The sequence below is a fragment of the Pavona decussata genome, unplaced genomic scaffold, assembly GCF_977016875.1.
Source record: "Pavona decussata unplaced genomic scaffold, jaPavDecu1.1 SCAFFOLD_220, whole genome shotgun sequence".
Lineage (NCBI taxonomy): Eukaryota > Metazoa > Cnidaria > Anthozoa > Scleractinia > Agariciidae > Pavona > Pavona decussata.
The window spans coordinates 497,622-525,319 of NW_028145625.1; the positions used below are offsets into that span (position 1 = coordinate 497,622).

The 27,698-nt window shown below is 36.9% G+C and overlaps 1 protein-coding gene and 2 long non-coding RNA genes across 7 annotated transcripts in view; all 3 read left to right on the forward strand.

Moving 5' to 3' along the window:
* Positions 1-27,698, forward strand: part of LOC146459316 (uncharacterized) — a 329,226-nt gene that overhangs the window by 236,323 nt on the left and 65,205 nt on the right. The gene's annotated exons all lie outside the window — the stretch shown is intronic.
* Positions 12,543-14,268, forward strand: LOC146459335 (uncharacterized). The gene is made up of 2 exons (XR_014858000.1): positions 12,543-13,516; positions 14,060-14,268. It is a non-coding gene; the product is annotated as an uncharacterized LOC146459335 (long non-coding RNA).
* On the forward strand, positions 17,279-26,102 carry LOC146459336 (uncharacterized). 5 transcript variants are annotated; one of them, XR_014857989.1, is made up of 2 exons: positions 17,279-17,645; positions 19,659-19,884. It is a non-coding gene; the product is annotated as an uncharacterized LOC146459336 (long non-coding RNA). The 5 variants fall into 5 exon arrangements; XR_014857991.1 differs by lacking the exon at positions 19,659-19,884 and adding an exon at positions 22,086-22,313 and having other exon boundaries at positions 17,286-17,645; XR_014857993.1 differs by lacking the exons at positions 17,279-17,645; positions 19,659-19,884 and adding exons at positions 21,357-21,708; positions 25,882-26,101.

Here is a 27,698-nt window from a genome sequence, read left to right on the forward strand (position 1 = left end):
CCGTCATAAAATAAAAGGTGATTACTGACATAAAAGTTAAGCAACATGCAGAAAACACTCGCTGAGTGCTGTTATTTTAAGTCGTGAGTAATGCCCACAAATTTGCAGTTCATCGTACATGCCCACCATCCTGCAGTCACAACTAACTGGCAAGATTAAGGGATTGTTCGCTTACAAAAGCCGCAAACTCGAATTACACGTCTTCCTTTCATACCAAGCAGGTAAGTTTCTTCTCGGCTCCATCTCAATTTATCCGTTCTCCGTCCATTCTTGAAGTTCCAAGCATTACATAGGCCAACCGAAGTATATCTCCTCTTTCGCTCATCGACCCTTAATAACCGTTGGCTGATGTCGATCGACACTTGCAAGTTACAAGTGACGATAGATATTTTAAAGAGACTATCGTGCAAAGCTATTACGCACCACGTGAATGACTGCGATTACACCTTGTCGAAAACTGCGAGAACATGGAATGAGTTGTTTATTGGAGTGGCTGACACTCACGTACCAATCAAAAAGGATCGTCTTTCTGGCTTGTGTATTCCTTGGATGACGAATACGATATCTGAGGCTATGCGAAATTGTGTTTACCATCGTCGCAAAGCTGTGAAATCCTGTTCCCCTTTCCACGCCGCTCGCGAGAGAAGGTCTGCAACTTCGTTAATCGTGAAATAAAACAAGAAAATTTCAGTTACTACATAGGTGTTTCTAAAATGTGAATTTAAGTGGATGTCTCGAGTTCCCGGCTTTTGCTGTTTTTCGTTGCTCTATATTTTATTTTTTCTTGTTTTTTTTTTTTTTTTTTTTTTTTTTTGTTTTGGTTTTTTTTTACACAGGCGGGGTTCGACACCCCGGCGAAATTGGCGGCCTGCTGCCCCCCCATTTGTAGTGGACCCACGCCTTTGGCATTGCACTCCTCCGCCTAGGATGGGATTAGATGTTTTTTTTTCCTTGAGGTATTGCCTCACCCCACTGGAGGGCTGCCTGTTCGCCTCAAACAAAAAAAATTGTGCTTGTTATTACAGAGTATGACAAGGTCAGAATATTACTTTTATTAAACTGGCAATGGATTTGGGTAGAAGCTGTCAGTATGAATTGCAAGGCTAGGTGCATTAGAGTTTCAAAGAGTTTGTTCTGCTCTTCAGATCTCGTTGGGGACAAAAGTAATACAGAGATCAGTAATGCCAATCTTACAAACAGGCAGGCTTTTTTCCCAAAAAGTGAAAAGCGGGCTTCTGAGAAGTTTGCTTTTACCCAGATATTTGGAAACATTAATTGTTGTACATAGGTGGCAGGACTAGAGCTGAAACACAAGTATATCATGGGCACCCAACGGTTCCTTTCAGTGAATATCTATTCGGAACCCCAGAATTCGGATTTAGTATTAACGAAAATGTGAAGTTTCTTTCGGCAAACGCTGTATTGTGGTTGTCTTGACATCCTTCTATGTAGTTCTTACAAATCTTTCCACTTCGCCGTTCTTCCTTGACCATCTGCGTGTCACAGCCAAGATCTCCCAATTCTGCAAAGAGCTTTAACTCGTTGCTACTTCAGGAACGGAGGACCATTGTCTGACTTCACTACGTCCGGTAGTCCAAACACTGAGAATATTCGGTCAGTCGCGCGGTACCTACTGAAGTTAACTTCACAATTTCGACTACCCAGTAGTTGGTACTGGGTACCTGGAAGAGTCATCATTGACCATAAGGAGGTCATCTTTGTTCGGAAGGGCTACAGGTAATGCTGACATTGAAGGAGCTCTCGGCTGAATTCAGGTATCACTATCAGGCAAGCATCCCATGACTTTATCAGCTTCTTCGCCATCTTAACGACTCCTGGGATCCAGACATTCTTGCGAAGCCATGCCCTTATTTCAACAAGTCCTTGTGTTCCTCGTAGGATGAGGTTGCTTTGGAAACAGGCAATAAGCTCATCATCACTGGCAACGAGGACTGTCAGCGGTAAGTTCGGTGGTCAATGGCAGCAGAGTTCCTGAATTTGACGTACGCTCGGAACCAGAAACGCAAGTATATTGAACAACGCTTACTTCACTCCCAATAAAAATCGTGAGTACTAGATATTCTTTACGTAAAGCAAAGCAAGAAGCTAACACGACCATTTCTGCGTTTCACACACGCCTTAGGCAATAAGTCGGTCGCTTGCGAGTTTGCAAACATCGGGAGAGGAACTAAAATATAGGTCGTATAGAACTGCACTTTGCACAAACGCCAAATTGAAGCAAAATAATAATAATAATGATAATAATAATAATAATAATAATAATAATAATAATAATAATAATAACAACAACTTAGCACTAATATTGGGCAAATCTCCGTTTATAATAATTATGATTACATACGTATTACAACTCTTAAATCTAAAACATATATGAAGTTTTTAAGGCTGATAATGGACCTAATTTTAGGTTCCAACACTAATTTACGTGATAACAACCATGGCATTTTTAGGAAGAAACGATTAACGACCTTCAAATTATGAATACGAGATGACCTTGTTCCCTCTAACGAGGCATCTTCTGTAAAACCGGTGAAAACTAACTGACACAAAGTAAAATGCCTATTTAATAGCCGTCCTTTTTTACAATGGGCGCCATACGTTGACAGGGCTCGGAAAGAGTAGATCAGACAGTGTGCTATTATAAACAACAAGGAAACGATTAAAGGCAGAATGCAAATATTATTTTTTTCTAATTTAAGGGAAAATGACTGACTTTTTTATCCCAGCTTAGAATACTTGACAACAAAAGAGTCCGACCCGAACTGAACTAAACTGCTCTTTATATGTTCTTCAAGAAACGACACTCATGAATCATGCATTCAAATCGGCTCTTTTTCGTGCTCACCATGTTGCTGCTTCTCGTCTGCGTTTTGATGGACCAGATGGAGGCTTTTGAACCGCGAAAAAGACGGAGAAGAAGAAGACGGTGTTTTGGAAGACTGAGAAGGTGTTCAGGGAGAACAAGGAAGAGAGGAAGAAGGGAAGTTATTCTTTCAGATCTGAATAACAAACTCGACGACTGCGCAAACAAAATCTAGGTATGTGATTTTAGGACAGTAGCAAACTTTTTTATTTAAAACTTAAGTCTTCGAGGTCGGAATATGGAGAGAAACAAGTCCGAGAAGAGATCATGGGAGATTTTTCCTGTTTATTCGCTTGGAAAGTTTTTATTTTTGTATAAATGCGTGTTCGCTGTCATTTACCATTTTGCAACCGTTTTTACAAACTCCTTGCTTAGGCTATTGGCTTTCCTAAAGTGTGGATCTTTTTCAGCTGAACGATTCAAAGCATCTAAAACAGCTTAAACTATCGTTATCCGTTTCGTATACAACATACTGGAAATCGCAAAACAAAGCAAGGAAGATTTACTAACAAAAAAATGTTCGAGAAGGATTGCTTTGTGGGGAAACGGAATGTCACGTTCACCCTGGAATACCACATACACCGACAACGAGGTATTTACGAAGACAACGGGCGTTTGAGTGTCTGTTTAGTCTGTTTGTTTAACTTGTGGCTTGAAATTTGATGGGACTGCTAATTTCCATTCCCTTTGTGGTTTTCTTTATTATTGGCACCAGAAGAATTATAAACCAACCTTCAGAGGTCAAGTGAGCTGCTTCCGGTGACGTTAAAGTTCTCGAGTTTTGTTTGAAAACATGTAGTATTGTTTGAAAATTTGTTATAAGTCAGTTAAGAGAGGGCGATCCTTTAACATGCCAATATAAAAGCTATTATAAGCAGTACTTTACAAACATAGTGTAATAAAAACCTTAATTAGACTGATAAAAGTCAATAAAATGAGTTACTGAACTGATAAAATTCCTTCCTTTTTATAACAAAATTTGATAGTGTGGTTTGTTTGTTTGTGTTTTGCTTTGTTTTCTTACATTATTGACATGTTAGTAAACGTTTTCATTACCCGATTTCAGTTTCTTGAAAGGGACAAAGATATTTTTTACCACTGTAATTAAATTACACGCTGATGACAGTAAGTTTTTTTTCATTTTATTTATTTATTTATTTATTATTTATTTATTTATTTATTTATTTATTTATTTTTTATTTTTTTGTTTTTATCAATAGGCCTTATTCATAAATCGCGGCCGATTTAATTTTATGGAAATTAGCATTACTAGCCTCGTTAGCATGTGCAAAATTCAATAGAATTTTTACTCTTAAATGAGTTTAGTAGGGCCAATTTAACATGTATCGAAAATAATAATTAATCGGCCGCCATTTATGATTAAGATCTATGGCATATTTCTGTAGGCTTGTATGGGCCGAAAAGACAAGAAATGTAGGTTGGCACTCGATTGTGCAAACCGGACCCGAGCACAGGAAAGGAAACTCTAGCACTGAATAAAAATGGGCTGGTAACCCTTCTAAGAGAAGTCGCAATGCGCCAAGTCCGGGACATCATCATCAACAGAAATTAGAACTATCTCCCACCGGGCTCTAACGCTGAGCTATACTTAAACATGAACAGTTTTGGCAAGCTACTCCATTTTTGACAAACTGGAGACAACTTGTCCATTACACCGCCAAGCCTCACCTGTGCCGTTTCCCTCTTTAGCATCAAATTTTTGCTCTGCCCGATCTAAATGAAGTCAAACAATTTCTACTTATGTTTCGTCTCCAGGACCAAATAAAATCCAAGAAATTGAAATAATAATCATTATGCGCTCCTTATACTTCCCTGGCGAACGTCAATAGTCGCGATTCGCGATTGACTTCAGATTATCCTACGTCCAACGTGAAATGATTACAACTCTGAAGCCCGTTGCAGACAGTGTGTCTGACAACCTTCGATCTTTTCTTATATTTCTCAAACTCATGAAAAATCCCTGAAGAAAAAACGAAGGAAATCACGACCATGAAGGAGACCTGGAAATATTATCTTAACTTTTATAAAATGTTATGAATTTTTGCTTTGAATTTCTCAAAAAATTAAGCATGCCTCCTCCGATTTCTAACCAACCTCGAAGTTTCTCGGTGTTTGGCAATCGGTTGGGACGCTTTTGCTGATGTTTGATATACTGTTTCAAAATTCTACTAACGTGCAATCGTTTCCCTTTTCTCCCACAATCTGAACGTGTTAACACTCCAACGCATCCAGTAAGCATGCATCAATGTAGTTACTTAAAGTTTTGTATTACATTAAAATGTGATGTGTAGGAAAGTTCCTTTTCTACTGCTATCTGTGTACACACAATAAAATTAAACAAACCCCTTTAAACAAAACGAAACCAGTGGTGCTTAGTTGAAAAGGAAATCACAGCTTACAAGAGGAATAAACTTATTCTGATTTTTACCGCTGGCACCTGGAAATATTAAGGAAAATACACATGAATATTGTTTTCTTTTCGCACTATATACAGGGAACACTATATGCAATGTAAATAGCATTTGAATTGACCAATCGCAAGTGACACGGGAAGTACCAGTCTCACTAACACACAAATACTAAATGAAATCGTCAACTGTTTCTTTTCTGCTCCCATTTTATTATTCCTTTGTCACATATAAACAAGGCTGTTTTGAAACTGCAGCTGATATTTCGCTTCGTTCTCTGACACATCGCACAGGAACGAATAGGCAACGAAGCGGCCACTTGAATTTTGAGCTTTGCACCAAACGTCGCTCAACAGTCAAGTGCATCGCCCATTTTTTCGTGAGCCCTGCTCTGACATAACTGGTGATGACGTCACATGGTGTCTTTTCTCCGTTGCGCATCCTCAAGGTATAGAATGGGTTCCAAACCTCTTCTCAGCTACCTCTACAGATAAGAGTAAAGTGAAAAAGCATCAATTACAACTCTTGTTTCCAATTTCATTATCAATTTTAGCCCAAACGCAACTGATTAATTTGCAATTAGGGTAAATAGTCAAGATCACAACCAATGTTTCCTTTTAAAAGACAGGCACGATTTTCTGGGGTGGTGAGTCCATTGAATTACATTGCGCATTGTAACTGTACATAATTTCTTGCGACAGTCAGTTGAAAATATAGTGTGTTTGCCTTGATGCTATAAGCCCAGCCAATTACTAAAAGGTTATTTTCGCTTCATTGAGCACACCAACCTATCTTTTTAATGTCCTTATTTTAGCTTAGCTATTATCCTCGTTACGCTTAAAGATTTTAAGAGAAAAATGACGACAGAAAATGAGTCCCCGCAAGAAACTCGAGCTTGTCCACCACTTGCTTGCATAAAATAGCTAGCGTAACTGTGAACACACCAGCAAGAAAAGTTTTGGGTCAATACTGTTTCGTATTGGGTTCCCTGTCAAGAAATTTATCTTTAATTGCTGGTTACATTCTATGTAAAACGTTTTTCTATGTTCTGAAGCTTTTAGGCTTCTTTCGTTTTACCTCTTAGAACCACTTTGTAAAGCTAGCAAATAGCAAAACAGGAAGTTACGGCTTAATAGCACATTTATTTAGGATTTTGTTTGCCACAGGCTACTTGAACCGCAGCAAACTGCCCAAACAGGAAATTATTACTCAACGGTTTTAACTTGAATGTTCCGCCCAATTTGAGATTCCATTCAAAAACTCGGAGCCACCAGTTTAATAAAAGGAAAGTGAGCATAACGGAAAAGAATACTCACTGAACTTTTAATTACAAATAATTTGCCATTCATCCAATCAAATCATTCTTGCAAATTAATTAACGCAAGTCGAGGTTGCTCCTTAATTGAGCTAAAAAAATGATAACTAAACTAAGTTTTTTTTACTTGTAATGTTCCTCTTGAGTGCGAACGAGTTAAATTTTAGACGAAGAAAAAATAAAATGATCATTTTTTCACGAGCAGGGACAAGCAAAAGTCTGAGATCCTGCTCGTGACCTTCCGCAAACTAAAGTCAACTCCCTTTATTGCGGACACCCTCGGAAACGATAGTTACTGTCCTTGATAGCGAGAGTTCGTAATAGAGGGGATATTATTTCGGTCACACGTCTGTAATTAATTTTTGCTGGGGATTTAGCTGCTGTCCGTGTGATCGGGGTGTCTGTAATAGCGAGGTGTCCGCAATTAAGGCGAGAGTTGACTGTAGTAGGATGGTCTGAGGTGCTGGGAACTCATCGCGAGGTAGACTTATAGAACTGGGCTGAGTTGCTCGAAGCACGGTTATCGCTAACCATTGGTTAAATTAAGAGGTATTAAAACCTATAGGTTGTTATGGTATCTAACCCGGGTTAGCGCTAACCATGCTTCGAGCAACTGGGCCCAGGTGACATAAACAGGGTTAAGACTTGTCAGAAAAAGACAGAACAATTCATACCTTTACATTCTCGCCTCTCTGATGAAATTTATCCAAAACAGTATACCTTTTGTCACTCGAAATTTGACTATTTCTTCCTCTTCTTCTTCTTCTTCTTCTTCTTCTTCTTCTACTTGTACTGTTAACACCGCCAGCCCAAAAACCATTCACATCTTCCTGAAAGAAGGTACTTAAAAGACAATAGCAAACCACAATTACCAAAAATCTGCTATAGTTCATGTCCCTGGGTTGCTTTACTGACTGACAACGAGTTTGAAGAGGAACACTCAGTTTAGTTTCCGCGAATTCTACGTTTTTGAACTACTTTTATTCCAATTAACTAATTAAAACCAACAGGGTGTCATCCTCTTAAACGCTAACCTATTTTCGAAAATAATCACTTCGCATTGTAAAGAAATTTGTACATGATTTCCTCTTGGCTCTTTTATTCCAATATTTCACTCATAATAAGCGCTCTTCCTGGATACATTGCTGTTTTTAGATGCTAGAACTAGATAAAAATACATTTGCATCTAAATTAATCGCAAGAACGATCTACAAGTTTCCGTGCTTTTTGTAAAATCAGAGTAATTCTTCCATTGAATGGTAATATACCGAGTCATGGGGTCAAATATATAGTACAGTAAAACGAGGCGATAATTACTAAAATTTAGTGAGAGTAGAAACTTCAAAATATCATTATGGTAATCCATTTCCAACAGCAACAAAACCGCAGGGTTAATATTGCTGAGCTATATGCTTACTTTGTTTTGTTCTCCTTTTGGAATTAAAAGTTCCTACTCGATGGAAATGCCTGTTTATTACTGACTTATCCAGTAATATTTCGTTTCTAATAGGTAAGCATTCTTGCATGAAGACGCAATTGAAACGTTTTAAGCTCAATTCTGTTACAATTTTTGAAAAGCTTTCACTCCAAAGAATTATTAAATCGGCTGACTGATAAAAAGAACTCCTAACATTAAATGCGCAAAATACTCGTCATTTCTGAGTTGCTTTGAAACTTCTTGTGCGAAAGCTTTTCATGTGAAGATTAGTTTGTTTGCATTTGACTGTAAACTGATTTTCACAATAAACTGAAGTAAGCACGAGGTCTCGCTGCCATAATGAGGTTCAAAGCAACTCGAAAATGGCCTATTCCAAACTTAGCGGCCAACATTACTACAGCATTACAACAACACCAAACATACGGTTTAATGGAACTTATCAGTTCGAGTGGTCATGACCAAATTCATTGTAAAGTGATCGCGATTTAACTGAAGCCTGAGTTCACATTAGGACTCGTTTATATGCATGTACCTCCAAATGCTTTAGGCGGGAGAACGGATGTCTCGTTATCTTATCCGGGGCTCTTACTCCAAAGCAAACATCCAGTACTCATAGAATTAAACGGAAAAACTTATCTCTATTTGGCGTGGTTACGACACGTACTCGAACAAACCTTAGATTAATTATAGCGAGCCATCTTACTGTTGCGAACCTCGGAAGTTCCTTATTTCTCACGTCCTTATGGCGCTGGGGAAAGGTTTCAGTCTTTCTGATGGTCAAATAGCCATTCTTGGGAGTAAAACGGTACGTCTCATTAAGTCTCGGCCCGTTATTCCTTCCTTTTTCAAGTGCTGTTAATCTGAAGCATTTGTAAACAAAATGGGTTTGTTGACGACTAGCCATTCCAAGCAGTCGTTGTTAGGGAAGTCGTGTATGATATAATCCCCTATTAGTAAACTGACGACTGCGTGGGAGGCTTGTTAAAGACCGAAAGTGTGGAGTTGATTATTGATTACGTTACTTTGGGCGATGTTGATTAATTAACTAACACGTTTAGGAAAAAGAAAAACAAAGAGAAACAATTAAGGAGACGTCTTGTGATTTGAGGAAATCTTGAGACAAATGGCAAACTAAATGAATACAGGAATTTAATGCACATCAGCTTTCATGCGAATGGTAATAAACACATAAACTAATATCTACACCTAATCAACCACATCTAGCATAAGATAAATAGCACTGCTCCGGCAGGAAATCTTCTTTTTTAAAAACTGATCACAGTTAATTTGTTTGACCCACAAGTAGTACTATTAATACTTCGCAGCAGATTTGATTTTAATTGTAATTTTTAAGGGTTTAAAACATCATCCCAACAACAACACATCCTTTATTTAAACATAAACTGATTCTCGTGGGGTCGTGTAACAGGATAAGGTAATGTAGCACCGGGATGGATCCCAAATTTTTTGAAAAAGAGTTTTGTCATTTTTGCATGGATTTTTAAAGGCTTAATCTGCACCAGAAATATTTAGAAATAAGTTTAAACGATAAGGCAAACCTGGTATTTTTAACTACTTATGGTGGAGTTTACAGCCCCCTTCAAGAGATGTCCTCTGAATCCACCCCTATAAGGTAATAATCCGGGAACCGACGTTATTGTTTACCAGCAGTAAAGTGCGGTTCCATAGAAAACTAAGTAACATATCGATCCTTACAATTTTATGGCAGCAGTACCTAAATAGAGTAAGTTAAGAACGGTTCCTTCTAATAAGGAAGTATTTTGCGCGCTTTATGGCTATGCGGGAAAAGCAGATCTTAGCAAGGGCTATTGAAATCCAAAAAGAAAACTGGGGATAAACGGGCACTTTTTAAGAGATAATTAAGCAACAATTATTCTCAAAAACAATAAAATACAAAGCAATGTATGGTGGGTTTTTTTTTTTTTTCAAATTGAAGCTTTTTTCTCTGAAAAATGCATGGTTACACCAAATTCTCTCTTTAAATACCAAGAGCACTTGCTAAGTTCTTCTTTTTCCGCGTAGTTTTAAACCACCCAAAAATATCCTTGTATTAGTAGGCATCACTTATAGGAAACCCGAGTATCTCGAGATGCGCAGCACGTATGCGCAGTAACAATAGTAGGCATCCTCCTTAAGTCTAAGGATGGGATCAAAGTAGCGACAATCTGAACGTAGAATGACGTTCTAACGCAATAATGTGGAATTTAAAAATACGACGGTAACTGTCAACGAAAACGTCGTTTGAAAATATAAGTTCTCGGTTACTTGCACTAAGTACGCAATTATTCCAATTCGTTCAACTTGTACAATGTGGCCGAACTATGCTGTAATGGGAACGGCGTCCAAGTTGAGACGGAAAATGAAAAAAATACCGTCATTTGCTCACGTTTTCCACAAACCTTTGAATTTGGTCCTCATTGTTTGGCGCCGAGTATGGCGAAGAAAGGCACCAACATTTATAACGCACGTTTAGGTTTGTTTGTTTGTTTTTTTTTTTTTTTTTCCGGTTTTTTTTTTTTTTTTTTGTAGTGTTGCCGTCGCCTTAATAGCTTCTTAAACGTCTTTCAAATTCCTTAACCTTACAGAACTTTTGTGAATTTCACAACACTAAAAACAAAAAACACGCACGAGCGTTATAAATGTTGTTGCATTTTTTCGCCATACTCGGCGCAAAACAACAATGACCAAATTAAAAGGTTTGTGGAATACGTGAACTCTTGACGGTGAATTTTTCATTTTCCGTCTCAACTTGAGCGCCTTTCCCCACTGGATAGTTTGGCCACGTACAAGTTGAACGAATATGTAAAAAAATAATCATGCATATGGAAGTGAAGTAGAAATGACCATGGAAAGAAAGATTGTCTAACTTAAAAAGTTGGTTTGTAACTTCAACAAAAATAGTAAAACAAATAACAGGCTATTGTTGATTTTTAAGGATTCGTTTTCCAGCAGACCATCATTTCTGGTTTAGGAGGCAACAATCATTTTTAACGTGATGTTTTTTCTTTTCAGTAAATTATGTATTTCGTTTGATAGGCTTGCGTTTCGTAAATGCCTATCGTATTTCGTTATCAAATACCAGCTTTCACCGAATTGTAAAACTGAGTTGCCGCAAAACGACTGCATAATCTGTTATTAGAAAATACGGCATTAAAACTAATTTAAATCACTTATTTATTCACACACAAAGCGCTGAAAGAAAGTCTAGTTTTCGTTCAAAAGAACACGCGTGTTCTGTGGCATTATTTTAATAATGTCGAGGGTTGTAAAGGCTGTCGCTTTTTATAGCTGGGCAAGTAAAAAAAAAGATAAAAACGAACAAAGTTTCTGTGCCGTCATGACGCCATTATCAAGTGCGGAGTAATCGGTGGTAGCATCATGACGACACCGAAACGTTGTTCGTTTTTATCAATTATTGGTTTCACTTGTCTATGTACGGCCGGACCTCTATCAAGCGGCGACCCTGGGGACTTTGAAAACTGGGCGCTTAATAGAGGTTGGCCGTTTAATAGAGGTACAATATAAATTGGGTAGAAATGGCAGTCAACCTAATTTTATTGCCTCTATATTGCTAAACGCTGGAGAAGGGAACATGTGAAGATGAATGTAAAAATCATTGAAACAAAACATTAAAAGTGCCCTGTATTTGCGCATTTCAAGTCCGTGCAAAGTTATAGCTCTAACACAAAGAGAATGTAGTCAATGACTACAGCGTTTTTTAGTGTTGAGTATGTACAGAAAAATATGCAAATCTATGTAACAAAACATCAAGTTTCTTAGGACTTTTTTACATCAACAGTCTGTAAAAATTTTAGCTTAAATATTTCACGGACGATTTATTTAAAATAATCCGTCACTGCTGTTTGCCGTAGTTGTAACGGGAAGATAAAGTCATTTGCCTTGCCGATAGATAGATAGATAGATAGATATATAGGGCATCAGTGGTCGGAGTTGATCGATGTCATTATAGTGGAGATTAAATTGCAGTTCTTGTTGTTATCAGTTATCACCTTCATATTATCTGTCACCATTTCGCTTGAAAAGATAATTTGCTGGCCTTAAAAAAAATAAAATAAATAAATAAATAAATACTAAACTTGCAACAGCAAAAAGGTGACCGCGGCCGCTTAATAGAGGTGACCATTGAATAGACGTATCGAATACAGTACTTTACTGACAAATAATTCGGGACTTTGGAAGGTCCGACTGTATATATAATTATATATATCTAAACCTTTACTTAAAAGCCATTCTATAACACCACACCAAATTATAAAGAAAGGAACTTTAATTTGCTATCACAAATTATATTTTATAGCACATTACATGTAAAGCAAATTGTAAAAATTGTACTAACACGTTGTATTATTTTAAATATTAATCGAGCCATCACGAAGCAGTTTGTTTTAAGGGATTCGCATTACGGCTAATTTTCACCCCGCGCCACACGAACAGAGAAAGAAATCGGCCGACAAATCAATATCGTAACGTGTGAATTAGCCCATGAGATTGAACGTACTAATCAGGATGATAAATCGATACGCGCTGAAATTAGCCTTACTGAAAGCCTCGGTTAGAGAAGGCAAGAAAAAGCTGCGGGTTCACCTTTGAAAATCTAAATTGAACTTAATGACGCAAACATCTGGGATACCATTGTTCTATATTTTTTTCCCTGCAATTATCAACGTACTGTTATTATCCTAACTACACTAGCTATTTAAACAGAAATGCAAAAAATCTCAAAGATATTACAAAATGCTTCGAAGTACTGTTTATGCCATTATTATAAATTAGGACAAAATCGGAAACATGCGTCAATTGTCATTTCAAAATGCGGCAACTCAGAATTTAAAAGTGCGCCGACTAATTACAAAATGGAAAGTGCGTCAAAGTTTAAAATGCTTTACTTGCGCGTGGAATTATTATTTCTCGTGGTCAAATCGATTAAAGTCAGAAATAAAGAATGATTATTAAAAAACAAACCTGCCAATTTAAAAAGAGTGAAAATATGTCACAATTAATTTTTTAATAGGACGATTAATATAAGAGTAAAACTTAAAAATAAACGACTAGCTAAGCTAAGGATTTGTTTGGAAATTTGCAATTCAAGATTGATAAGGCAAGAAATTTAATGACTCACGTTTACTTTTGAGTGTCAATCAATATGCCCTCTTAATGTTTGGAGGAACTGTTTATAAACTGAAACTTGTTGTCTGTTAACTCTGCATGTACCACTTGCTGTCAGAACACTTTGAACCGGAATCTGATCCTCGCTGTTCATCGCTATGAAGTTCTCGTCCTCGATGGTTTTCCTTTGTCTCTGTGTTTCTACTTTGCTGTTGGCGGATAATCAAAATGCAGAGGCGAGTATTGTCGTACGCAAGGGCCAAATAAACAGAGCACTAAGAGAAAAATCCACGAGACACGAGGTAAAAGACTGAGTTAAAACATACTTCAGTTTTAGAATTTCATGCTGAGTGCTATCAGCTCCTGTACAAGCTCCAACTCGCGATGCAGTTTTCGTAGAATAAATCAAAAACTATCTCTCGATCTTGCCAAAAACTGCAATTAAGATTTTGTTAAGAGAATGCTTTTGGCGAAAATAGTAAAGAAGGGCATTTTATAACATTAAAAAACTATTACGTCGCTTGCAGCTGGGGCGAATTCCAAATTTCAAATTTCAACCATCAAGACTCTAACAACAATGTCAGAGATCTTAAAGCTTTTTTAGAAAAGGTAATCATGCCACGAAAAGAATTTGTTTTTAAATTCTTTTTCACATATATGCTACAATTCATCCATCTTTGCGTGTGCAGCCGGTTTTTTCAATGACAACCTCCAACGCCTCAGACCCCATCCCTATTCCAATCGCCATCCCTCTAGCTTGACTGTTGCAATACTGCATGCTGAATACCTCCTGTTTAATGTTTCATTTCAGCTTTATCACTTTCCTTGTTTGATTCCCTTTTTAGCTCGCTCGTTACCAAAGAAGCGTCTGCGAAGCCGCTCGTTCCCTGAATTGCAAAAGAACGGAGGATGAATGAACAAAGACAAAACGTGAAAATGACGGAAGAACCTTTGATCATGACCGAAGAATGCAGTTTAAAAAGCTTAGAAAATATCTGCAAGAAATGTAACTAGTTTAAGAAGGCCTTGCTGGTAAATAAAGCAAAAGCATTGAAACAAATGTCTTTTTAGATTCTCTAAATTAGTGCGCAAGCAGTTCCTCTTTTTCCCTCTCGAGGGTGTTTACCTTCCATTTTACTGTGATTCCGACTTTATTAGAGTCCAGAAAAAAATTCAAAAGGTGACGCAATTCAAGCAAAGCGACTGAGCATCATTACTCTGCCGTACTGTTTATTACGCTGTCTTGCCGTTTGATTAAAATCCTAAAGTGTGATACAGTTCAAATAAAAAAATCTTGCTCCTTGCCTTGTTGCGTTTTTGAACGCTTTCGACAATGAAAGTGCCACCTTTGTAGAATCTCCCTGAATAAAAAAATCCGGTGTCTTTTGACAATCCATAGCTATAAAGAAAAAGAATAGTAGTGTGAAAACGCATCAAAATGACACTAGTCCAACTGCTTCGGTAGTGTTCGCCGTTGCAATGAATGGCAATGAGCGCGTGATTTTGTCGTGTCTCTAGGCTTTAAGTAGTTATTGATTGTTTCTATTTTAACAAACCACGACCCTCTGTGTTAATTTCTGTTTATTACGCTGTACAATCTAACACTAACTATTGTGTTCGTGGATAACATCGCTTGGACGCGAGACACCTCTAATATACGGTAACCTTAAAAAGTTTCTATACCACAAAAATACACTCCAAAACCATTTTGTCTTTTTTTATTATTGGTATTAACAATTAGTCACGTAAACTGGAGGCGGAAGGCTTCACAAACTCCTACTCGCATGTTTGCCGCTTCTATTTCGGTCTTCAACCAATTAAGCTTCTTGTGTGTTTACAGCGGGTTAACATGACGATTTGGAGAATTTACATGATAGTCACTGATAAACTGTCGCATGCTTTGTATTTTGATCCCAAAGGTCATTTCAGTCTGGTTTATCCGTTCTGCGTTTATTGCCTGTTTATTTGACCTCTTGTCGTTTCCGTTTAGCGGCTGTCGTTTTTGTGCCCTTCGAGCCATTTTTTTTTTTTTTTTTAGGTTCGGCCGGGTTTGGCTCGTTTCAGTACATCCAGTGACAGTAGATCCTCCCCTGTTATGTTTGTAAGGATAAGAACCGTATAATATTCGTTCTTTCTCTTGAAGCTTTTGTATTGCCGGCTGGGCCCGGCGTGCTGTTTTTGTGACAAGATGTGTTTCTTATAACGGCTATTTGCCTTTTGGCCCTTTCTTTAGTACTACAGCTTCTTGGAACATATACAGTCATGTCAACTAACGTTGTCGGTTCAAAGCATGAAGCTAAAAGACAAGACCGAAAGTTTACGTGGGATTTTGATGAATAAACTCATCAAAATCAGTCATGCCTGGAGAAAACAATAGGTTGTAATTAGCAGTACAATGACCTGCACGTGCAGGGATGATTTTGATGAAATTATTCATAAAAAGTAATCCCACAAAACATTGCAGTCTTGTCTTTTAGCTTTATTTTGATCCGACAACGTTAAATGAAATAGCTGTATACATACAATGCGCTAAACTAAGGAGGCTAAAGTCTGCGGTTTGGTTACAGCTGCGTTTTTATCATCTCTTTTCTACGCTCTGTAACTGTGAGGTTTGCGTTGCGTGAGCTTAGTAACTATGTTTTGAGTACTTCATGAATGATTAGGCATAATGATTTGTTTCAACTGAAAAATATCGCGAAAGGCATTTAAATAACAGCCGCTCAACAGAAACACAAGAGGTTCAATAAATAGGCGACTGAAACGCAGAACCCAGAAATGACCTTTACATGAGATCAAAATACAAAACATGCGATAAATCCTCCACGGAAATCGTCAATTTTTATTGTCAACCGGCTGCAAACATACAAGAGGCTAAATTGGTTAAAAGATCGAGATAGAAGACGAAAATAAGCGAGTAGAGAGTTGTGTAGGCCTTCCACCCCCATTTTACGTAAATGAGTACGTGGATTACGTACAAAATTAACCGAGTTTAAAATGCTAATGCTGTACACTGAAGCATCTTTTAAAGATGATTTTAATTGCCCCTGTGCAACATAACTGAGCGCGCATATGGGCTGTTTTTAACGCAACTTGTTAGCTCTTGTTATTAGAGTTTTGAAGACAATTTAAAAAATTGCAAAGTGTCGTGGCATAACCCACGCGTTGTTACACGTTTTGGCTCTTGATGCAACATTTTTTTTTTCTAAATTCTCCGGTAAAGTATCACCTTAAACGTTGGTTCAAAGTCAGATTTAGCCTTAATTGTGACTTAAGAACCTCGACAGAACAAAACCTAAGGAAACTTTCTTTAAGTCAATAATTTTGTACTGAGAGTGTAAGAAAACCGCAGATGTTTCGTACAATTTTCAAAACCATTAACGTGGAATTAACATCCCTGTTAATCAACATCATATAAAAGTGCATTATTGGTGTAAAAAAAAACAAAACCAGAAGAGAACACGCTAAACTCACTCGCTTGTAACCTGTGTTAAGTGTAAAATTTAACTCAACCACTTAACATTGTGAGAAGAAACGCCATGCAGTATATCAAAAAAATGGTAGGCTGCCCTAAAGATGGCATGTTAAATCGGGCTTTTGGTACGACAAGTTTCATTTCTATTATTGTTTTATTTTTTACTTTCTGGTGTTCAATTAAACGTCTTCTTCCCTTTTTTGTCTTAATTACATATGGTCATGGCGCGCTCAATAATCAACTTCTGTACGTAACAGATGTTAGGGAGCTTTAGTATAGACGAGGGCGTCAGCAACAAGAACGTCAAAAAAGCAATTGGCGTAATAACCAAAACAACAACTCTGTAGGTGCGTTACACTTTTTGGTACATTTCTTTGCCGTCACTGCACGAAAAGTTTTAAAGAGGACGTAGGTTGCACCCGACGACGAATTTTCCTTTCTCTATCTCTCTTTTCCCCCGAGTCTTAAACGCCATCTTTGGCATAAATAGGTAGCAAAAACGAACAAGTAACAGATGGCACGCCTTCTACATCATGTTTTAAAAATAATCCCAATTTCCGCCTCCACGAACTGATAATAAAAGATACCTGGTCGATATATCTCGTGCCGAACACGTTTCCTTTTCATGGTCGAAAAAGAAAATGGCGCCTAATTTAGCTCAAAAGGTTCAGCTTTAATTCGATTTTAAAAATAGACGCCATCAAACTGTATAAAACAGACTGTTTCTTAAGGATCTGAAGTTACAACACAGCAGAATTCTACCGGAGCACACCACATTTCAATCGGCTGATCGATCCACGCTGTTCATCGCTATGAAGGAGTTCTCGTCCTCGATGGTTTTCCTTTGTCTCTGCGTTTCAACGTTGCTATTGGTTGGTAATCAAGATGTAGAGGCGTCCTATTACGCGAACAAGAATCAAATAAACAGAGCCTTGAGAGAAACATTCAGAGATCCAGAGGTAAAGGAATTATCTTTCTAGACTACTCCTAGCAATGAATGCAGGTTTCGTAGCAAAAAATGAGCGACTAGGAAATGTCTTCAAGAACACAGTGAAACAGCGGTTACAAAGGAAAATAATTAGTGGTATCAATGACTGTTCCAAAAATTCAAACATCAGAATTGCAAATGACAAGAAAAAGTCTTCAAATCGGCCGAGCACCATGTACTTCCAAATTGAACATTGTAAGAAAAGCTCCCAAAAAGGGAGTGGAGTGAGGTTGCCTCAGTACAATAATGACACACTGCAGGAGACAACCAATGAAGAAATCTAAGTAAATTGCTTAAAATTTCGCTTGCGGTTTACCGAGATAATTCAAAGGTCTTAACAATAGATGTTTTGACGAGCTATCATAGTTCTCATCTGTTCGCATCTTCTAGCTGAGTATTCAAGTCAGAAAATTTTTGCGAACCAGTTTTATCTCACTAAATTCATATAGCCGTTCACGGCTCTTCGAAACTTGGAGCTCAGGGATTACAATTATTTTGTATTTTTAACGCCAATCCCAATTTTTGGCCCTTCGAACACAAAAGGAATTATCATTTCCAATATTAGTTATAAACTTCGGGTTTGAGGAGAAATTTCACAATTTCACAATTTTTCAATCCGAAAATCTGAGACGATTATCCCTTCCTAAAAGATATGCACCGAAACAAACCATTGGTACCTCTGATCAGTGTGTAATTTTTGTACCTTTTTATTTACCTGCTAATTTTTTTTAATCGAAAAAAAAAGTAAGGCTCGTTATACCTATTTTTTTCAGATTATTTTAAATTAGCTAAAAACTAGCTAAAGATTTGCCAATGTGCTATAAAACAATCAATACATTTTCGTTAGAGTTCGATAATTTACAGGTTTACATACGGTTTTAACCACTTAATTGAACACTGCTCACATTATTTTCTATGATTATCTACATGTAATGTTTATCGCCCTGTGGCGTCCATTCAGAACTTAAGTAACAATGAGATATATTTGTTTAACGGCTAGCGCCATTAACCTTAGATTGTAATACATGACGCCACATTTCAAAAACGAGAAAATATGGAAAGCCAAAGGAATTGTACAGTCACTTTAGTTTTCATGTTAGTATGTATCTGCATGTATCATTCATCAACTTGGGTTTTATTCCGAATTCAGAAAAACTGCATGGTACCTTTTTGATGCCAATTATATTCAACTTTTTTCCCGTGGTTTTAACATTGTTTCAGTTTTATAACCGAGTGCTAATTTAAAGAATTCATCATAGTGCAGTGGAAAAAAAGAAATTCATAGCGAAGATCGTAGGCTTGTGCCCACGCTTTTGGTATAAATAATGAAAGGCCATTATTACGAACACGTCTTTGATGAGAGTTTTTTCATTTTAGTAAAGTTGCATCCGTCAAATGAATACATCAATAACACTGTTTAATTTGAATCTTCATTTGATTGTAGTGGATAAAACCTTCAGTTTTTTGTTAAAGCGCTTTGGCGCCAGTGAAGGACCAAAATGAATTTCCCTCGCACGTAAACACTTGAAACACGGTGGACGATAAAAATAGGCATTCGGCAAAATATTCTAATAATTTAGTGTTCTTTCAGGCTTTATTAATTAGGGGTTGAACAATAGACGCAGACTAGTAAAAATATCCCATCAAATTACAAAACTCTTCGATGAAAAATTGTTGATTGTGCGACAATCAATAATTTCTTAAAATCCGCGTACGCCAGGTTTCGTGCAGAGTTTTTAAACTAATTTTCACATGAAAAGCATAGCACATAGACTCACATTTGTAATGAGGTTCAATCCAAGTTGGAAAGGACCTATTAAAGCGTTTTCATCAGTGGTTTACTGGTGTTGGTGCCCATATTTAGACACTCTAAAATGGAGGAGTTTGATCTGTATTGAATGGCAATCCAAGACATAGTCATTGTGGAAATATATTATCCTCTGTAAACATTCTCACAAATTCCGATGTTTGGTTTTGTTTTCAGATGTCCCGTTACAGAAAAAACATTTGTGATGCCGCGCGCTCACTTAACTGCAAAAGAGAAGATGACGAGCGACATTGAACATTGATCCCCTGGAAGGAACTGGCTTAAAGCTGGCTGTGAAGCCTCACGGAAAATATCTATATAAGACTTAAATTCATAAGAAGACATCATAATTGTTACTGATGTAAAGCAATCTTTGGTCAATAAAGTAAAAGCATTGAAAGTCCATTCGTTCTGATCATCTCTGGTCATGTACGTCGTAGGAAAGACGTTGACCCAGTTTGAGGTATTCTTGTCCTAAGTAAAATTTTTGTGCCGAAAGAAACACAGACTCTCGTAATTAAAAACTTCAGTGTTTATTTTTCAACTGCGTCCAATTTCTTTGCAATAATGCCAGCCTCAGTGAAAATGTAGGAAGACCCTACTGGAAACTGCCAAATATTTCTGAAATAAGGTTTGTTTTTCAGGGAATTTTAAGCTACTAACTAATAAATAGCAAACTAATTGCTATAAGAAACGGCAAATCTCATCCTGCATAGCATTACAGACCGAAAAGCAGCCGTAGACAGCTGTCCACCCCCCCCCCCCCCTCCCCCCCTTCCCTTTCCAGCCTTTCGGGGTATGTTCGTCAGCACTCCATAGCGCGCACAATAAAACTCATTGTCTCTTTCAATTTCCAACTCAGTATATGCTACTAGTAATATAATTCTGGACAAGAGATTGGTTATCAGTCTTGTTACACATTGCGTGTGGCAAATGGTCAAAAATCAATCTTATTTACTTACCGTAGGGAACCATCGCTCCCATCACCTTCTCTTACGTGGAAATGGGTCAGATGATCAGTTGAAAACCAAACAAGCAAACCGAATGAGGAAATCAACAACCGGGGAAAGATATATCGGTCAATTAATCTAAAATAAACGAAATATTTCCTAGAGAGCCTCTTTGTTTATTTCCTGTGAATGATAGTAAAACCGCCTATCGCTTTAAAAAAATGCAGATGAATTTAAAAAACTCCGTAGGGCCGATTGAGTTGCCGAAGTCAAACAATGAACTCGATTATTATTATTATTATTATTATTATTATTATTATTATTATTATTATTATTATTATTATTATTATTATTATTATTATTATTATTATTAGTTAAAAAGCTACACAGAGCGCACAGCGTAACCTGTGAGCCTACGAGTTAAAAAAAAAGATATAATCATATTTGAAAAATATCTGAAAATAGATATATAAACTATCTGTATCTATTCATCTACTAAAATAAACTCAAATAATAATGGTCATTACAAAACGATCTTCTCTCAAATTTTCGTAAACAGGCTAGAAGAGGAAATTATTATTAATATTATTATTATTATTATTATTATTATTATTATTATTATTATTATTATTATTATTATTATTATTATTATTATTATTATTATTATTATTATTATTATAACGTGCGTCGAGAAAAGACACATTTTATGGGAATAATCTAAAAAAGAGCAAGGCTGATTTCGCAAGATTATTTGTTTTACAATTTTTTTGCTGATTAGATCCTTCAGTCCAGGATCCGGTACTTTTATTTTGTCGCGGTGGCCCTTGCAAACACAGTTATTTGCTGTTTTTTTTACTGAACATTTTATGAGGGTGGCATTGAAGGCGCGGCTAACCCCAACATTTTGCGGTCCGTTGCGTATAAAATGTACGAACAAATATTTGGTCGTTTAGCCACCAATTAAACCGCCTCTGCCAAAAGGTTAAGCTAATTCTAATTCGATTTAAAAAAAAAAAGAGGCCAGCGGACAGTATAAAACCAAACTGTTTTTAAAGGAAATTGCAAGACAGCAGAAGTCTACCGGGGCACACCACACTTGAATTGGTTGATCGATTCGCGCCGAGTTCATCGCTATGAATTTCTCGTCCTCGCTGGTTTTCCTTTGTCTCTGTGTTTCAACTTTGCTGTTGGTTGGTAATCAAGATGTAGAGGCGTCCTATTATGTGGGTTCCGGTCAAATAAACAGAGCCTTGAGAGAAAAATTCAGAGATCCAGAGGTAAAAGATTTATCTTTCTAGACAACTACTAGTAATTAATGCAGGTTCCGTAGCAACTAAAACTGAGCGACTAGGAAAAGGTGTTCAAAAGCACATTTAAATAGCGGTTACAAAAGAATAATAATAAGTTGTAGTAATGACTGTGTTTCAAAGAGTCGCAAAGCATCAGAATTACGTACATATGACAAGGAAATGTCTTCAAATCGGCTGAGCGCCGAGTAGTTCAAAATTGAACATTGTAAGAACAGCTCCCAAAAAAGGGAGTGGAGTGAGTTTGCCTTAGTACAATAGGGTGTAATGACACACGGCAGGATGCGTATATATTATCCTCTGTAAATATTCTCACAAATTCCGATGTTTGTTTGGTTTCTTTTTAGATGTCTGGTTACAGAAGAAACATTTGTGAGGCCGCGCGCTCACTTAACTGCAAAAGAGAAGATGACTAGCGACATTGAACATTGGTACCCTGGAAGGAACTAGCTCAAGGCTGGCTGTGAAACCTAACGGAAAATATCTATATAAGACTTAAATTCATAAGAAGACGTCATAATTGTTACTGATGTAAAGCAATCTTTGGTCAATAAACTAAAAGCATTTAAAGTCAATTCGCTCTGATCATCTTTGGTCATGTACGTCGTAGGAAAGACGTTGACTCGGTTTGTGGTACTCTTGTCTTAAGTAAAATCTTCGGGCCGAAAGAAACACCATGACTCTCTTTAAATGCCCGGCTAGTCCTAACATTTCGCGGTCCGTTGCGTATAAAATGTACGAACAAATATTTGGTCGTGTATCCACCAATTAAACCGCCTCCGCCAAAGGGTTAAGCTAATTCTAATATGATTTAAAGAAAAAGAGGCCAGCGGACAGTATAAAAACAAACTGTTTTTAAGGGAAATTGCAAGACAGCAGAAGTCTACCGGGGCACACCACACTTGAATTGGTGAACAAACCTAAGGAAACTTTCGTTCAGTCAAGAACTTTGTATCGAGAATGTACAAAAACCGCAGACGTTTCCTACCATTTTCAAAACCATTAACGTGGAATTAACATTCCTGTTAAACGGCAACACATAAAAGTGCATTATTGGTGTAAAAAAAAAAAATACAGAAAAGAACACGCTAAACTCATTCGCTTGTACCCTGTGTTAAGTATAAAATTTAACTCAACCACTTAACGTTGTGAGAAGTAACACCATGCAGTATATCATAAAAGTGGCAGGCTGCCCTTTTTTTTGCACAAACTGATGGCATATTAAGTCGGGCTTTTCGTACGACAAGTTTCATTTCTATAATCGTTTTATTTTTCACTTTCTGGTGGTCGATTGAACGCCTTCTTCGCGTATTTGGCATAAGTCTTTAGCCTATTGTAACACTATCCAAATATGACTATGGCGCGCTCAATACTCGTCGTCTGTACATAACAGATATTAGGGCGAGTTTAGCAACAACGAGGGCAACAGCAACGAGAACGTCAAAAAAGCAATTGGCGTAATAACCAAAACAACAACTTTGCACGTGCGTTACACTTTTTGGTACATTTCTTTGCCGTCACTGCACGAAAAGTTTTATAGAGGACATAGGTTGCACACGACGACGAATTTTCCTTTCTCTATCCGCTCCTTACCCCAAGTCGTAAACGCCATCTTTGGGATAAATAGGTAGCTCAAACAAACAAGTAACAGATGGCACACCTTCTAGGTTGATTTTAAACAGAATCCCAATTTCCACCTCCACTCCTAATAAAAGATACCTGGTCGATATATCTCGTGCCGAACACGTTTCCTTTTCATAGTCGATGAAAAGAAAATGGCGCCTAATTTAGTTCAAAAGGTTCAGCTTTAATTCGATTTTAAAAATAGACGCCATCAAACTGTATAAAAACAGACTGTTTCGTAAGGAACTGGAGTTGCAACACAGCAGAATTCTACTGCAGCACACCACATTTCAATCGGCTGATCGATCCACGCTGTTCATCGCTATGAAGAAGTTCTCTTCCTCGACGGTTTTGCTTTGTCTCTGCGTTTCAACGTTGCTATTGGTTGGTAATCAAGATGTTGAGGCGTCCCATTTCGTGAACGAGAATCAAATAAACAGAGCCTTGAGAGAAACATTCAGAGATCCAGAGGTAAAAGATTTATCTTTCTAGACAACCACTAGTAATTAATGCAGGTTTCGTAGCAAAAAATGAGCGAGTAGGAAAATATCTTCAAGAACACCCAGAAACAACGGTTACAAGGGAAAATAATTAGTGGTGTCAATGACTGTTTCAAAAATTCACGCATCAGAATTGCAAATGACAAAAAAAAGTCTTCAAATCGGCTGAGCACCATGTAGTTCCAAATTGAACATTGTAAGAACAGCTCCCAAAAAGGGAGTGGAGTGAGGTTGCCTCAGTACAATAATGACACACTGAAGGAGACAACCAATGAAGAAATCTAAGTAAATTACTTAAAATTTCGCTTGCAGTTTACTGAGATCATTTAAGGGTCTTAACAATAGATTTTTTGACGAGCTATCATGGTTCTCATCTGTTCGCATCTTCTAGCTGAGTATTCAAGTCACAGAAAATTTTTGCGAACCAGTTTTGTCTCACCAAATTCATATAGCCGTTCACGGCTCTTCGAAAATTGGAGCTCAGGGATTACAATTATTTTGTATTTTTAACACCAATCCCAATTTTTGGCCCTTCGAACACAAAAGAAATTATCATTTCCAATATTAGCTATAAACTGCGGGCTTGAGGAGAAACTTCACAATTTTTTAATCCGAAAATCTGAGGCGATTATGGCCTTCCTAAAAGATATTCACCAACGGAAACAAACCAATTGGTACCACTGATCAGTGTGTAATATTTATACCTTTTTCTTTACCTGCTAATTCTTTATTAATCGGAAAAAAGTAAGGCTCGTTTTGCCTATTTTTCTCAGATTATGTTTTAAAAATTAGCTAAAAACTAGCTAATGATTTACCAATCTGTTACAAAAGAATCGAAACATTTTAGTTAGAGCTCGTTAATTTAAAGTTTTACTCGACCACTAAATTGAACACTGCTCACATTATTTTCTATGATTAGCTACATGTAATGTTTATCGCCCTGTGGCGTCCATTCAGAACTTAAGTAACAATGAGATCGATTTAATTTGTTTAACGGCAAGCGCCCATTCAACCATAGATTGTAGTACATGACGCTAAATTTTACAAATGAGAAAATATGGAAAGCTAAAGAACTTGTACAGTCAATTTAGTTTTCATGTTTGTATGTATCTACATATATTATTCATCAACTTGAGATTAATTTCGAATTGAGAAAAACTACATGGTAGCTGTTTGATGCCAATTGTATTCTACTTTTTTCCGTAGTTTTAACATTGTTTCATTTTAATGTTTCATAGTGCAGTGGAAAAAACGAAAATGATAACGAAGAACCTAAGCCTGGGCCCACGCTTTTGGTATAAATAATGAAAGGCCATTATTATGAACACGTCTTTGATGAGAGTTTTTTCATTTTAGTACAGTTACATCTGTCAAATGAATACATCAAAATAACACTGTTTAATTTGAATCTTCATCTGATAGTGGTGGATAAAACCCTTAGTGTTTTATCAAAGCGCTTTTGCGCCAGTGAAGGGCCAAATGCAATTTCCCTCACACGTAAACACTTGAAACACAGTAGACGATTAGAATTGGCATTCGGCAAAATATTCTAATAATTTAGTGTTTTTAATGTCTGTTTTTAATTGCTTTCAGGCTTTATTAACTAGGGGTGGAACAATAGAACCAGGCTAGTAAAAATATCCCATCATATTACACAACTTTTTGATGAAAAATTGTGTTGATCCTGCGACAATCAATACTTTCTTACAATCCGCGTGCGAAGAGCGAATAGGCCACGAATAGCCCTTTTCCGAAAGGCATAGTTTTTAAACTAATTTTCATATGAAAAGCTTTGCACGTAGACTCACATTTGTAACAAGGCTCAATCCAACTCAGAAATGATCTATTACAGCGGTCTCATCAGTGGCTGACTCGTTTTCCTGCACATCATAGTTTTACACTCTAAAATGGCGAAGATTGTTTTATAATGAATGGCAATCCAAGACATAGTCATTGTCAAAATATATTATCCTTTGTAAATATTCTCACAAATTTCGATGTTTGTTTGGTTTCTTTTTAGATGTCTCGTTACAGAAGAAACATTTGTGAGGCCGCGCGCTCACTTAACTGCAAAAGAGAAGATGACTAGCGACATTAAACATTGGTACCCTGGATGAAACCGGTTCAAAATCGGCTGTGAAACCTCGCGAAAATAATTATATAAGACTTAAATTGATAAGAACACGTCATAATTGTTACTGATGTAAAGCAATCTTTGGTCAATAAAATAAAAGCATTGAAAGTCAATTCGCTCTGATCATCTTTGGTCATGTACGTCGTAGGAAAGACATTGACTCAGTTTGAGGTACTCTTGTCTTAAGTAAAATTTTTGTGCTGAAAGAAACACAGACCCTCGTAATTAAAAAAATTAAGTGTTTATTTTTCAACTGTGTGCAATTTCTTTGCAATAATGCCAGCCTCCAGTCAGTGAAAATGTAAGAGGACCCTACTGGAAACTGCCAAAAATCTCTGAAATAAGGTTTGTTGTTCAGGGAATTTTAAGCTACTAACTAAAAATAGCAAACTAATTGCTATAAGGAACGGCAAATCTCTTCCTGCATAGCATTACAGACCGAAAAGCAGCCGGGGACAGCTGTCCCCACCCCTCTTCCCCTTTTTTGGGGTGTGTTCGTCAGCACTCCATAGCGCGCACAATAAAACTCATTGTCTCTTTCAATTTCCAACTCAGTATATACTACTAGTAATCAATTCTGGACAAGAGAATGGTTATCAGTCTTGTTACACATTACCTTCTCTTACGTGGAAATGGGTCAGATGATCAGTTGAAAACCAAACAAGCAAACCGAACAAGGAAATCAACAACCGGGGAAAGATATATCGGTCAATTAATCTAACATAAAAGAAATATTTCCTAGCGAGCCTTTTTGTTTCTTTCCTGTGAATGCCAGTAAAGCCACCCTCGCTTTCAAAAATGCAGCTGTTATTAAAACTCCGTAGGGCCGATTGAGTTGCCGAAGTCAGACAATAAACTCGAAAGTTTATTATTATTATTATTATTATTATTATTATTATTATTATTATTATTATTATTATTATTCTTATTCTTATTCTTTTTCTTTTTCTTATTCTTATTCTTATTCTTATTCTTATTCTTATTCTTAATCTTAATCTTATTCTTATTCTTATTCTTATTCTTATTCTTATTCTTATTCTTATTCTTATTCTTATTCTTATTCTTATTCTTATTCTTATTCTTATTCTTATTCTTATTCTTATTCTTATTATTATTATTATTAAATAACATGCGTCGGAAACGACACATTTTATAGGAATAATCTAACAAAAACCGGAAATGGCTGATTTCACAATATTTTTGTTGATAAGATCCTTCACTACAGGATCCGGTACTTTTATTTTGTCGTGGTGGCCCTTGCAAATACAGTGAATCACTGTTTTTTTTTTTTTAACATTTTGTGGGGGTGGCATTAAATGTCCGGCTAATCCAACATTTGGCGGTCCGTTGCGTATAAAATATACGAACAAATATTTCGTCGTTTAGCCAACAATTAAACCGCCTCCGCCAAAAGGTTAAGCTAATTCTAATATGATTAAAAGAAAAAGAGGCCAGCGGACAGTATAAAAACAAACTGTCTTTAAAAAAAATTGCAAGACAGCAGAAGTCTACCGGGGCACACCACACTTGAATTGGTGAACAAACCTAAGGCAACTTTCGTTCAGTCAAGAACTTTGTATCGAGAATGTAAAAAAACCGCAGACGTTTCCTACAATTTTCAAAACCATTAACGTGGAATCAACATTCCAGTTTAACGGCAACATATAAAAGTGCACTATTGGTGTAAAAAAAAAAACAGAAAA